Source organism: Pogona vitticeps, chromosome 4 (assembly GCF_051106095.1).
Source record: "Pogona vitticeps strain Pit_001003342236 chromosome 4, PviZW2.1, whole genome shotgun sequence".
Classification (NCBI taxonomy): domain Eukaryota; kingdom Metazoa; phylum Chordata; class Lepidosauria; order Squamata; family Agamidae; genus Pogona; species Pogona vitticeps.
In genome coordinates this window covers 137,450,598-137,461,976 of record NC_135786.1, presented here as the reverse complement: position 1 = coordinate 137,461,976, position 11,379 = coordinate 137,450,598, and positions in this window count along the sequence as shown.

Genomic DNA, 11,379 nt, shown 5'->3' with positions numbered 1-11,379 from the left:
CAGGCATCCCAGGAGGTATGGCTGGGTGACTGGGGGGGGGGGGCTTCTAAAAGTGAAGAGGCAGGCAGGCACGCAGACCACAACCATCTTGTACATTAGGGTAGTACAAGTGGGCAAAGATGCTGTTTGGATAAATTTCATAAGATACTGAGAAATTTCCCCTTTCCTCCAATGCATAATGAAGAATATGCTGGGGTGAACATTTCAACTCCACTCTACTTTTAGCATTCAAGTGTTGTGTTGTGTGCAGAAATCTCAGGTAGAAGTTCACCCTAAATTAAGGTTAATGTGATTAATGTGCGTCGAGGCAGGGCATACGCAAGCATTAAGATATCATTTGATTAGATGAAACCTGTCTAAGATGCAATAGACATTTATTTAGCTGATTCCTTTGAGTACAATTTACAGGCCACAGAGTACAGCTCAGGCTCATAATTCAATTAATTTCCCACACACACACATACAATGTGAAGAGCTTTACTTGCTAGTAGCCATTGAGTATGTCACAATTTATTTAAAAGGATGTCTACTAGGAATCATTAAGAGAGGAAAGCAAAACTAGGGGAAACATTAAGGCAGTTTTAAAGCATCTCTGGGAATTTCACTCAATGAAATTACGTGCCAGCAGCTACCTGGAAAAAAAAATCCTTTGAGAATCTTATCAACATTTCTTCCACCTTTCCACTTTCAGCTTGAATCTAGATCAATTCCTCAACCCCTCCATTAGCTGACATGAGGAACAAATGTGTTGACATGATTAGCAGTGTTTAGATCAGATGTTCGCAGAAGGAAGAAAGTCTACTGACTACCCTGTCAAGCCATCAAACCATACTCTTTCTCCACCTTTCTGGGAGCAGAAAGACTCTTAAATTGAATAATTGGCACTTCCCCACCTCTCAGAGAGGCCAGAAATCATGGAAAATCTCATTTAAGCTTTCCATCCTAGTTCTCAAGCAAATTTACAGTAGAGGTCAGTCTTTTTGCAAGATTTCTGGTGGGAATTTTTCATCACAACCTACATGTAGTTCAGCCTGCCTTTCATCCATTTTTCTCACTGCTTCACTCTTCTTATTATGACCTTCATTGGATAAAATGCCAATCCAAGCAAATGTGTGGGGTTTTTTTATTCATAGTATCGTATCTCCTGATACATTATGTGACTACTATTGATTCTAAATCATGGCAGATTCGCTCACCAAAGGTCTTTCTTCTTTCTTTGTACTGAATAGTCTATGAATTAGTAAGTTGCCAAATGTATTAAGTAAAGTGCTAAATATATTTCTTCTTACTACTTCAGGTGTTTAACCTAAAATAATGATTCAGTTCAGTGGTTCATGCCATTTCATTTTTCCAGCATGGGTGGGGGAAGTTCCATTAGAATGCTGAAAGGGACAGGAAAGGAAATACAGTATATTGAATTGTGGATATAATTATACATGGATATATGAATTATATATGAATATATGGAACAACAAGGCTGGCCCTATTTCTGCACCTCAGCTATGGAATTTTATATGTTAATGGCGACCAGCACAGATGGTTCCAAATAAGATACAACCCAAAGGAAATTCTGCCATGCTTTCAGGGAGATTAAGGGCAAAGTTTCAAGGTAAATTATATAGGTAAATTATATATGGTATCTAATGCTGCAATGGGTAAAAAATATTGATGGGCATTGATATTGGAGTCTCTTGAAAGGCCCATGACAAAAGAGAAGTCTGCCTCCATGAATGGTGGAGGTTGTTCCTACACAAAAACTATCGGAAATATGTTTTTACAGATCATCTGTATTTTAACTGATTCCACATTACCAAGCACTCTTGAATTACAGTTATTAGAGTATATTAGAGAATATATATATACCTAGAACAACATGACCTGGTAAACCTAATGTCTGGGGCGACCCGGATCTCTGTAGGAAAAAAAAATAACTGTGACTAATTCAGTGGTAAACATGGAGATATGGAATTTAGGCTCAATCTAATATAGTACAAAACTGTATGATATCATTATAGTGAATCCACTATGCAGGGGGAGATTTTGAAATACTGAGAGAAATGGCAAGAATTCATTTACTTTTGGAGAGATTTTGGACACCTTTATGAACAGAAAAATGGTGGATGTGGACTGAGAAGATATGTTATCTTGCTCTAATATATTATAAGATGGTCAGGAGGGGAGAAAGGCTCATGATTTACAGCATTTTCCCCTCTTATTTGCATTTCAAGATAATAAAAACAAAAGCAAGCGTTCAGCAGTTTTCCAGTTTAAACCCTAGAAGCATCAGTTAAAGAATCAGACCTCAGTTCAGAACACATGAGTAAGGCACTGATTTCCTCATACCTGCTCCTCTCAGGATATAGAAGACGCAGGCAGGACCTTCACTTGCTGTGTGCCTAGCATCCTGTACAAAGCCATAAGACTTGTAGGCAAACCCTCTTTAATGTACAGAGGCTAAAGGCATGGCTAATCATAGTAGGTGAATCTTTGTTTTCCTTCTACAGTATGTCCTTCTTTATTCTGGGTGAATTAAAACATTGTGCAGAATCTTGTGGGAGTTTGTGTAAGGTTTCTGCATTTTGCTATGGTTAATTGTGAGTATCTGACAGGCTGCCAGGGTGCATTTCAATTGTGCAATCAGGTGCATCACTAGGCATGCAGCCAGGGCAAGCCTTAGCACATCAGCATTAGCCAGAACTAACCGTGGAAAGTTACACAAGCCTTATATGGACACTAATGTTCTTTTTGAAAGAGAGGGAGAGAATCTACCCAGCAGCCCGCTTGAACGTCTTACAATGCACAGTTTTACCCCTGGTTGTTCTGAAATGGCACATTGTTCTGGACTCAGCACAGCAAACTTGATCTTCTATTTCAGAGAGTGTGCCATGTTACCGCTAAAGAAAGAGGTATCGAAAGCAAGATTTTTGGACAAACATTTTTTTTAAAGAATTATGCTCTTTGAGAACCTTTTGTGCAGGGCAAGAGAATTTTTTAAAGGGCAGAAAGAGTTCTATCAGGCATTTAGAGGTCCCATTTAGCCAGTTTTTTTTGTCTGCAAATGTAACTACAGATTAGTGCCTCCACAATTTTCTCTGTTGCTTTCCTTGTGAGATTGAGCCGATGAAAATTGCTTCCATCCCGCATACGGCATTACAATAATTGAGACCTTCCCAGCACTTTTTATACATGTACACAAACTGTGGCACTGCTAAACAAGTGGGAAAGCCCGAAGAACGATGACAGCTACTAAACACTCCAAGTGCTATTATTCTCTAGGTGCTAAGGTTAAGAATAATCTTTAGACACTTACTTTCTGAAGGAGCACTGGAGATTTGGAGCATTACAGAAATTTAATCCAAGCCTTTCAGCATTTGCTTCCTAGGGGCCAAATCCTTTGACTGGCAATGTGCCTGTCCTCCCCCCCTCCCTCTGCACACAAACACTTCTGCCGTCTGATTAAGTTAATACAGGTCTTATAACCACAGAAATGGGTAAGTGCTGCATGCGTAAGTTTGTGTGGGTATCTGTTGCATGCTTTACAGAGGAACTTTTATGTTGCACATTTTGGAGGAGGGGCTATGCAACTTCTTTGGCAACATTCCAAAGCAGATACAACTAATTTTTTTATCAATCCATAGTATGGCTGGGTTAGCTCAATCCAAAATCACTTTGGACTGAGTTATGTGAAAGTGACGGATGCCCCACATCACGCCTGTCACTCAGAGCTGGAGCTCATTTGCATAAGCCTATGAGAGGACAGGAGGGGCGGAGGCAGAGAGTCCGTTAAGGCAGTTAGAGAGAGAGAGAGAGAAGAGTAGGTTTGCACAGAGAGAGAGAGAGTCAGAGAAAGAGTGAGAACTGTAACTTATAAAGATAAACTGGGTAAAGTGAATAATACAGGAGGTGATCGAATGTGTGGCAGACTATATGATATTTCAATGATTTTGATCCTATGAAATGAATAAAGACCATCTGTGATTCCAAATTCCCCTAATACCTTTTAATAAACAAGTTCTGTTGTTGGCAGCCAGTATCTGACTAAAGTCCTTTACAGCGTGGATAAAGAAATCCACTAGTGGCAGCGAAAGAAGGAGGGAATGTCACCAACGTGAACCCTTGGTTTGGGAGAGAAAGAAACAGGAGCACAGGAGAATGTAACAGTGAACAACAAAAGAAAGCCAGACCCTATGGTGTAGGGGCAAAGGGCCTTCCCCCAAAAGCTATTTTTGTGGTTCTTCAGATGTCCCCCTCTTCCCAAATCTTTTTGCAAAAAACATCCCCAATCCCAGAAGCCTGCAGGAGTGGTGCTTCTGCAATCAAATAGGGTTCTGAGTTCTGACCCTTAAAGGGACGGGGGGGGGGATAACAACAACTGGGCTTCGAGCAACATGCAATTTAGATTTTTCATAATTTTTGTATATTTTCAGGTCTGATGCAGGCAGGCACAAGTGGGCTCTGGGAGTGAAAAAGTTTCCTTTGGACACTTTGAGGTTGCCCATCCCAATATAAGTAAAGGTAGAGCTGGGAACACCCAAACACTATCCGCTGGGTAAACAAAGCAGCATGAACTGCTGAACACTCTTTGGACTGAAAATGAACAAGCATGAATTGCCAAACCTGCAGTTCATGCCCATCTCTAACAAGACCCTTAGTACTGCAGAGCTATAAAGGACCCTGTGGATCACTGAGTCCAGCTGCTGTCAAGGAAACAAGAGTGGCAAATCAAACTCCCAACTAGAGATGGGGGTATTCATATATGAATAGAAATATCGCCATACAGCTGGAGTTAATGAGGGTCCGCCCCCCCTGGGGTCAGACCGTCCACTCACATGTCTGCTGCCGCTGCTGGCTCCACTCTTCCTTCTAATCTCTGCAGAGTGTCTGGTTGGCTAGCCACTCCCGACAAAAGGCGGGAAGACGAGTCTCCCTGCAAGGCTGACGAGTGGCTAGTTGTCTGGGTGCTTCAGAGCAATTGGAAGGAAGAGAGGGGCTGCCACCACTGCTGGATGCGTGCGTGGACGGTCCAGCCCCAGGGGCCGGACCCTTGTTAACTCCAGCTGTGCAGGGATATTTCTATTCCTATATGAATACCCCCATCTCTACTCTTAACCACCAGCTCTGCAGCCAGATACCTAAACCAAATGAACAGGACCTCTGCAAGATACTATATTATTATTATTATTATTATTATTATTATTATTATTATTATTATTATTATTATTATTATTATTATTATTATTATTATTATTATTATTATTATTATTATTATTATTATTATTATTAATTGTTGTTGTTGTTGTTGTTGTTGTTGTTGTTGTTGTTATTGCTGTTGCTGTTGCTGTTGCTGTTGGGCTTGAATGGTAAACCCTTACAGGAAATTACACCACATACCTAATTGTAGGCTCAGGTTCCAAAGGAGCAAGACTGAAAGAACCATCAATAATTAAAGTTATGCAGATGACACGCAATTACTTGGAAAAAAATTACCATTTGAAATTACTACAAATGAAGGTGAAAGAAGGACGTGCAAAAAAAGGATTGCAGTTAAAGATTAAGAAGTCAAAAGTCTTGTACAGTATATGGAAGAAGTTTTAATGTTCACAATGAGCAAATTGAATCTGCTATATATTTTCTATACTTTGCTTCTATCAACACAAATGGAGACTAAAAGCAAAAAATCAGTAGACTGAGACCTAGAAGTGCAGCTCGAAGGAGCTTAAAAAGATCCTTTAGTATACAGATACCTTGGAACAGCCCATCCATACTACAGTATTCCTTCTCAATTACAACACATCAAATCATATTGAATGATTCATTCATTTAAAATCTCATGAAACTCATTCATCTGAAATATGATTCAATGTTAGAAGAGGGCTTTACAGATACCATAGTTTACTGGAAATAGAGATGAGTGGTTTCTAAATCAAATGAAGCCTGAAGTTTCTATAGAAACTAAAATAATTGAAATGGAGCGGTCATACATTGGACATATCATGAGAAGACATAATTTGCTGATCCAGACATGACTTGCTGTTCCAGTGTTACTTACCTGGGTGATTTCAACATGTAGAGAGGGGAGCCCCTAGATGTATCTCTTTCACTGCTACTGCTATGACATCACCTGCCCGTCACTGCTGAAGCTGTGTGTCATCTACCAATGGCGTGACGGAGGGTGGGACATAAGGGGTGGAGCTGTTGTATATAAGGGGAGTGAATGGAGATAGGGCTTTGAGATAGGACAGATAGGGCTGTGAGATAGGGAGGTTAGGGCTGTGAGATAGGGAGATAGGTATTGGAGATACTGTGAGATAAGAGCTGTGCTATATAGTGAGGGTTTGTGAGAGTGGGTGTGTGATAGTTATTTTATTATAGTGATTGCTTTATTATTTATATTCAAGTGATTTACCATTCCTTTTTGTTTGTACACAAGAAACCTAAGCTTTTATTTTGAAATCATACTTTGGCCTGCAGCTTCATTTGAAGGAATGGTTGGTGGCAGTGGGAACAAGAGTGATTGAGAGTGACGTAACGGCCCCTTTGTGAGGTATAAGGTGGCTGTTACAGCTACTGTCATCAGGTCAAAAGAGCCATGTTCCCAAATTGTTTTTCAACATTCTTAACCTTTTGGGAAGAGGCAGAGAAATGGGAGAATGTTTACTAAATTTCTCCAAAGGAAAGAAATTCTCCAAAATATCTCAAATGAGAGGTTCACTGCTGACAATAAATGGGGTGCAGCTTTATTCTTCCTTGCCCCTAAAGATTTTTGTTTTATGCACTGCCACTGTACTTATGTCCACAGTCTGTCCTCCATTTTGTTTTCTGCCATATTGTCTTCTAACTAGTATCATTCTAGAGCACTGATTATTATGATGGTAGTGGGAGAGAGGAAAAATTGGTGTAGAAGTTTAGGAAATAATTTTGTTCAATGGTCTTCTACATCTAGGAAGAGAAAAAATATTTAAGAGAAAAATATATTTTGATATTTTTTCCAGCACACCTTTCCTGAGACTTTCAACTGTTACATTTTTGAGGGATCCTTGTAGATAATATTATGAGCAAAGTCCTGTTGTATTAATTTGTACCCCATAAGGATGATGATGATGTCACCAGCTACAACAGTTTTTCAAAAATTAATAAATTCTGATCTCCTCTCGCACCATGTCCCAAACCTCCTTAGGATCCTTTTCATCATGGGAAAGCCACTGGAGACCTTGAGATGGTAGCAGGGAAGCTTTAATTTCTGAAAACTAGTGGCCGGGGGATTATTTTACCAGCATTTTTTTTTTAAATTAAAGGCATGAGCTATGCTACTGGATTTTAGCCTTTGTCTGTAATGGAGATGGTTCTAATATAGGTCCTTCCTTGTAAGCCATTTATGTTAAGAGGCAGGGTAGTGTTGTGTCCTGGTCCAGAAAAAAGATGAAATTAGTTCTATGCAATTATTTTTCACTTAAGCTTTTATTGTACAAAAGGATGACTTTGATTCTTTGGGCAGCTTAGGGCCTCTTTTGTTTATATTTAGGTTTCGTATAATGTTGCAAGAATGTCTCCTTTTTTTCATAACACTGCAGCTTCCCTGGCTGCCCATACTTCCTGATGAGAAAAAAAACATATAGAATAAGTTACCTTATGATATCTCCTACTGAGCTTTACTTACACTGTGGGAAGCTGGAGAAGAAAGCTGCCAGCTGTCTCAAAGGTGAAAAACAAAACTATACGTACACAGACACACACCTCATGAATAAGGTGAATCCCAGAATCCTGAAATTCGACCATGATAATTTTTCCATTTTTTTCCTATTTAAAGGGAATTTCTTTTCCTTGAAATTAAATGAGAATAGCTTAAATTTCAGTCGGGGAAAAATTCAGCACAGCACAGTTTTGAAATGGGAAAGGTTCCTGTCCATTGAAAGTTTTCCATGTGAACAAGAACACTTGAATTTTCAGCATTTTTGCTCACAGAAAGATCTTCTGTGTAAATAGGGATCTCTCTCTTCTGATCCATCACTTTGTGCATGATGGAAGTGATGATGGGGAGGACAGGTGCTCCTTTGTTTACATGTTGAATCCAGCCAGGTGAGTAACACCAGAGCATGACTGCAGTCTGTTACTGAATGTGTGAACTGCATTTGAGGTCACCTGAAAGTTCTGTCCACTTTCTTCAATCTAGGCTTGCTCATTCTTTATGAAGTCATCACATGTTGTTGCAATCAGTGAATGAGGAATGTGCAACTGCTAACAAATCCCAGTTACTCCAACACTGTGTAATGTAAGTAAATCCTGAATAGTGTTTCGGGGTCGTCAAACATTGGATGATCCAGTGAAGAAAAATGCAGTGATTCATAAATACATGCAAACCCGTTGCTAGCTGTGAGGAACTTTTGTGGGGTTGTATTTCCTTGAAATGAACATCCAGTCTTCAGTTTTGGATGTTATTGCTGTTTGTTTGTTTATTTTCTTACAAAAAATTGGTTAAAAACAGAAAAGGGAATCCTAGTGGTCAAAAAATCCTAGCAAATATTCTTGATGTTTTAGAAATTATTGATTAAACCATAAAATGAGCTCCGTTTCATAGGTCATTACATTGCTTCATAAAAACAGCATCACTATGGCCTTTTAATGCTTTAGTCCTATCACATGATGCTGCAGTCAATAAGTAAAGAATGTGTCTCTGTGAACAAATCCCATAGATCTAGGTGGAATTACAAGCGAGTGGGGCTGGGAGAACTGCAGCCTAAACAACTAAAGTTGTGGCTTTCATTTTAACCCAGCCATGATGTTAATTCTTCCTTCTTGTGATCCAGTGGCAAATAAATACAGGGTTCTTGTATTTATGTCTAGTGGTGTATACTGCCAGTGATGTACCAGAATTAATAAGGAAATAAATCAAATTATGAATTGCTGAAGCCCTTAACTTCCAAAACAGCACTGGGGATTAGTTGCAAGCAGCTAGTCTTATTATTTTTACAGAACTATAGTTAACTCAAGAGGCTTTGTAACCTCCCTCTCTCATGTTGAAATAACCTCCATATGAAATACTGGGATTGTTTTATTTCCCCCTCTTTTTTTGGTTCTGTTCCTCTCATATTTTTATTTTTGCCCAAAATTTTACTTGGCTAACACAACTCTGTGTGTGTGTGTGTTTAATCTCACCAGTGCTGTAGATATAAACTTTCTTCCAATTAATATTGCAAAACGAAACAAGGAGTTAAGTTGGAGTCACAAAGTCTGCAGTTTGTAACTTAACATCCTGCTTTTGCTGAATCCACTCTGCTGCTGACACAAAGCTCTATTTAATGTGCTGCCAATCATTACAAGTCAAGTACAGTACCGCAAGTCCTCAAGTATGCTTTCAAAATGATTTTGTTTATATCTTTCTCTATTTAATCTGCTTTTCGCTCACTAGAAGGTGAAGTGCAAAACCAAACAGAAATGCCAGTGTAAGCTCAAAGTGGGGGGAAAAAGCCACATATTGCTTTCACTACAGAATCTTGATTAAGATTTACTTGTCTTCAAACATGCAAGGGGAAATAGGTTGGGTTGAATCTGTCTGAGGTATTCTGCTCCCCATTCCATATTTGTCAAGTGGATTTTCATTGGAAGGCCTGGGACACGATCAAAGTTCCCTCTAACTGTTCCCTGTATATTTTTGAAACAGTTGTGCAAGCAATGGCTTCCCTATCTCTTTACGGCATCACCCTTTTGCCCGTGCTGAGCATTTCAAAGCAATGCTCAAGGGTGGAAGGTCCACAGGTAGGTATGGTCCTCTGCTTTTACCTGGCAGGTCTTCTGATGAGAAATGACAAATGCAGACAGTTCAAGATGGGACACTGTCAGAACAGCCCAGATGATCATGAGTCAGGAAATGAAGTCATGTCAAAAGGCCAGTCATATGACAGGCCTGCTGTAAAGCTTCTGAATCTGTGTTTTAGTAGCCTGTTCCTGAGGAAAGATAGAGGTAGGACGTTTTTCTGGACTGCCAGATTAAGATGTGCCCCTCCCCTGTTTTCTTCCTTGCTTCTCAACTGCTGATTGTCTCGTTCCAGGTAATTGCCAGTCCAGCACTTAATACCTAAGACTGCTTAATACTTCAAAGCAAACAGTGAATGGGAGAAGGGGCCAGGGCTTTTATGCCCAGAACATACTGTCAGATTAAATTAATTAAATAGACACTTTGTTGGTAAAGCTGGTGCATAAGAACCACATAATTTCTAGGTTTCCTACAGACCTTGCCCTTGTATAGGATCCAGGATGCACTGGAATGATCAAAGGACGTCCTGTTTAGGTTACACCATTTTAAAGTTATAGTGAGTGCTGACCAGGAACAAGACCTTCTCACTAATGGTCACAGACACATGGATTGAGATTTTTAATGCAGAGATATAATTGAACTTTGTCGCTTAGACTTAAAAGTATGAGTATCAAGTAGCTCATAGTTCATTCGTTTAGTCATTTAGTCATGTCCGACTCTTCATGACCCCATGGACCAGAGCATGCCAGGCCCTCCTATCTTCCACTGCCTCCCGGAGTTGTGTCAAATTCATGTTGGTTGCTTCGCAGACACTGTCCAGCCATCTCATCCTCGGTCGTCCCCTTCTCCTCTTGCCGTCGCACTTTCCTAACATCAAGGTCTTTTCCAAGGAGTCTTCTCTTCTCATGAGATGGCCAAATTACTGGAACCTGAGCTTCAGGATCTGTCCTTCCAGTGAGCACTCAGGGTTGATTTCCTTTAGAATTGATAGGTTTGTTCTCCTTGCAGTCCAGGGGATTCTCAAGAGCCTCCTCCAGCACCACAATTCAAAGGCATCAATTCTTCGGCGATCTGCTTTCTTTATGGTCCAGCTCTCACTTCCATACATCACAACAGGAAAAACCATAGCTTTGACTATTGGGACTTTCGTTGTCAAGGTGATGTCTCTGCTTTCTAAGATGCTGTCGAGGTTTGTCATCGCTTTCCTCCCAAGAAGAAGGTGTCTTTTAATTTCGTGGCTGCTTTCTCCATCTGCAGTGATCATGGAGCCCAGGAAGATAAAATCTGACACTGCCTCCATATCTTCCCCTTCTATTTCCCAGGAGGTGATGGGACCAGTGGCCATGATCTTAGTTTTTTTGATGTTGAGTTTCAGACCGTTTTTTGCACTCTCCTCTTTCTCCCTCATTACAAGGTTCATTAATTCCTCCTCACTTTCTGCCATCAGAGTGGTATCATCTGCATATCGGAGGTTGTTGATATTTCTTCCAGCAATCTTAATTCCGGCTTGGGATTCCTCCAGTCCAGCCTTCCGCATGATGTATTTTGCATATAAATCAAATAAGCAGGGAGACAATATACAGCCTTGTCGTACTCCTTTCCCAATTTTGAACCAATCAGCTCATAGT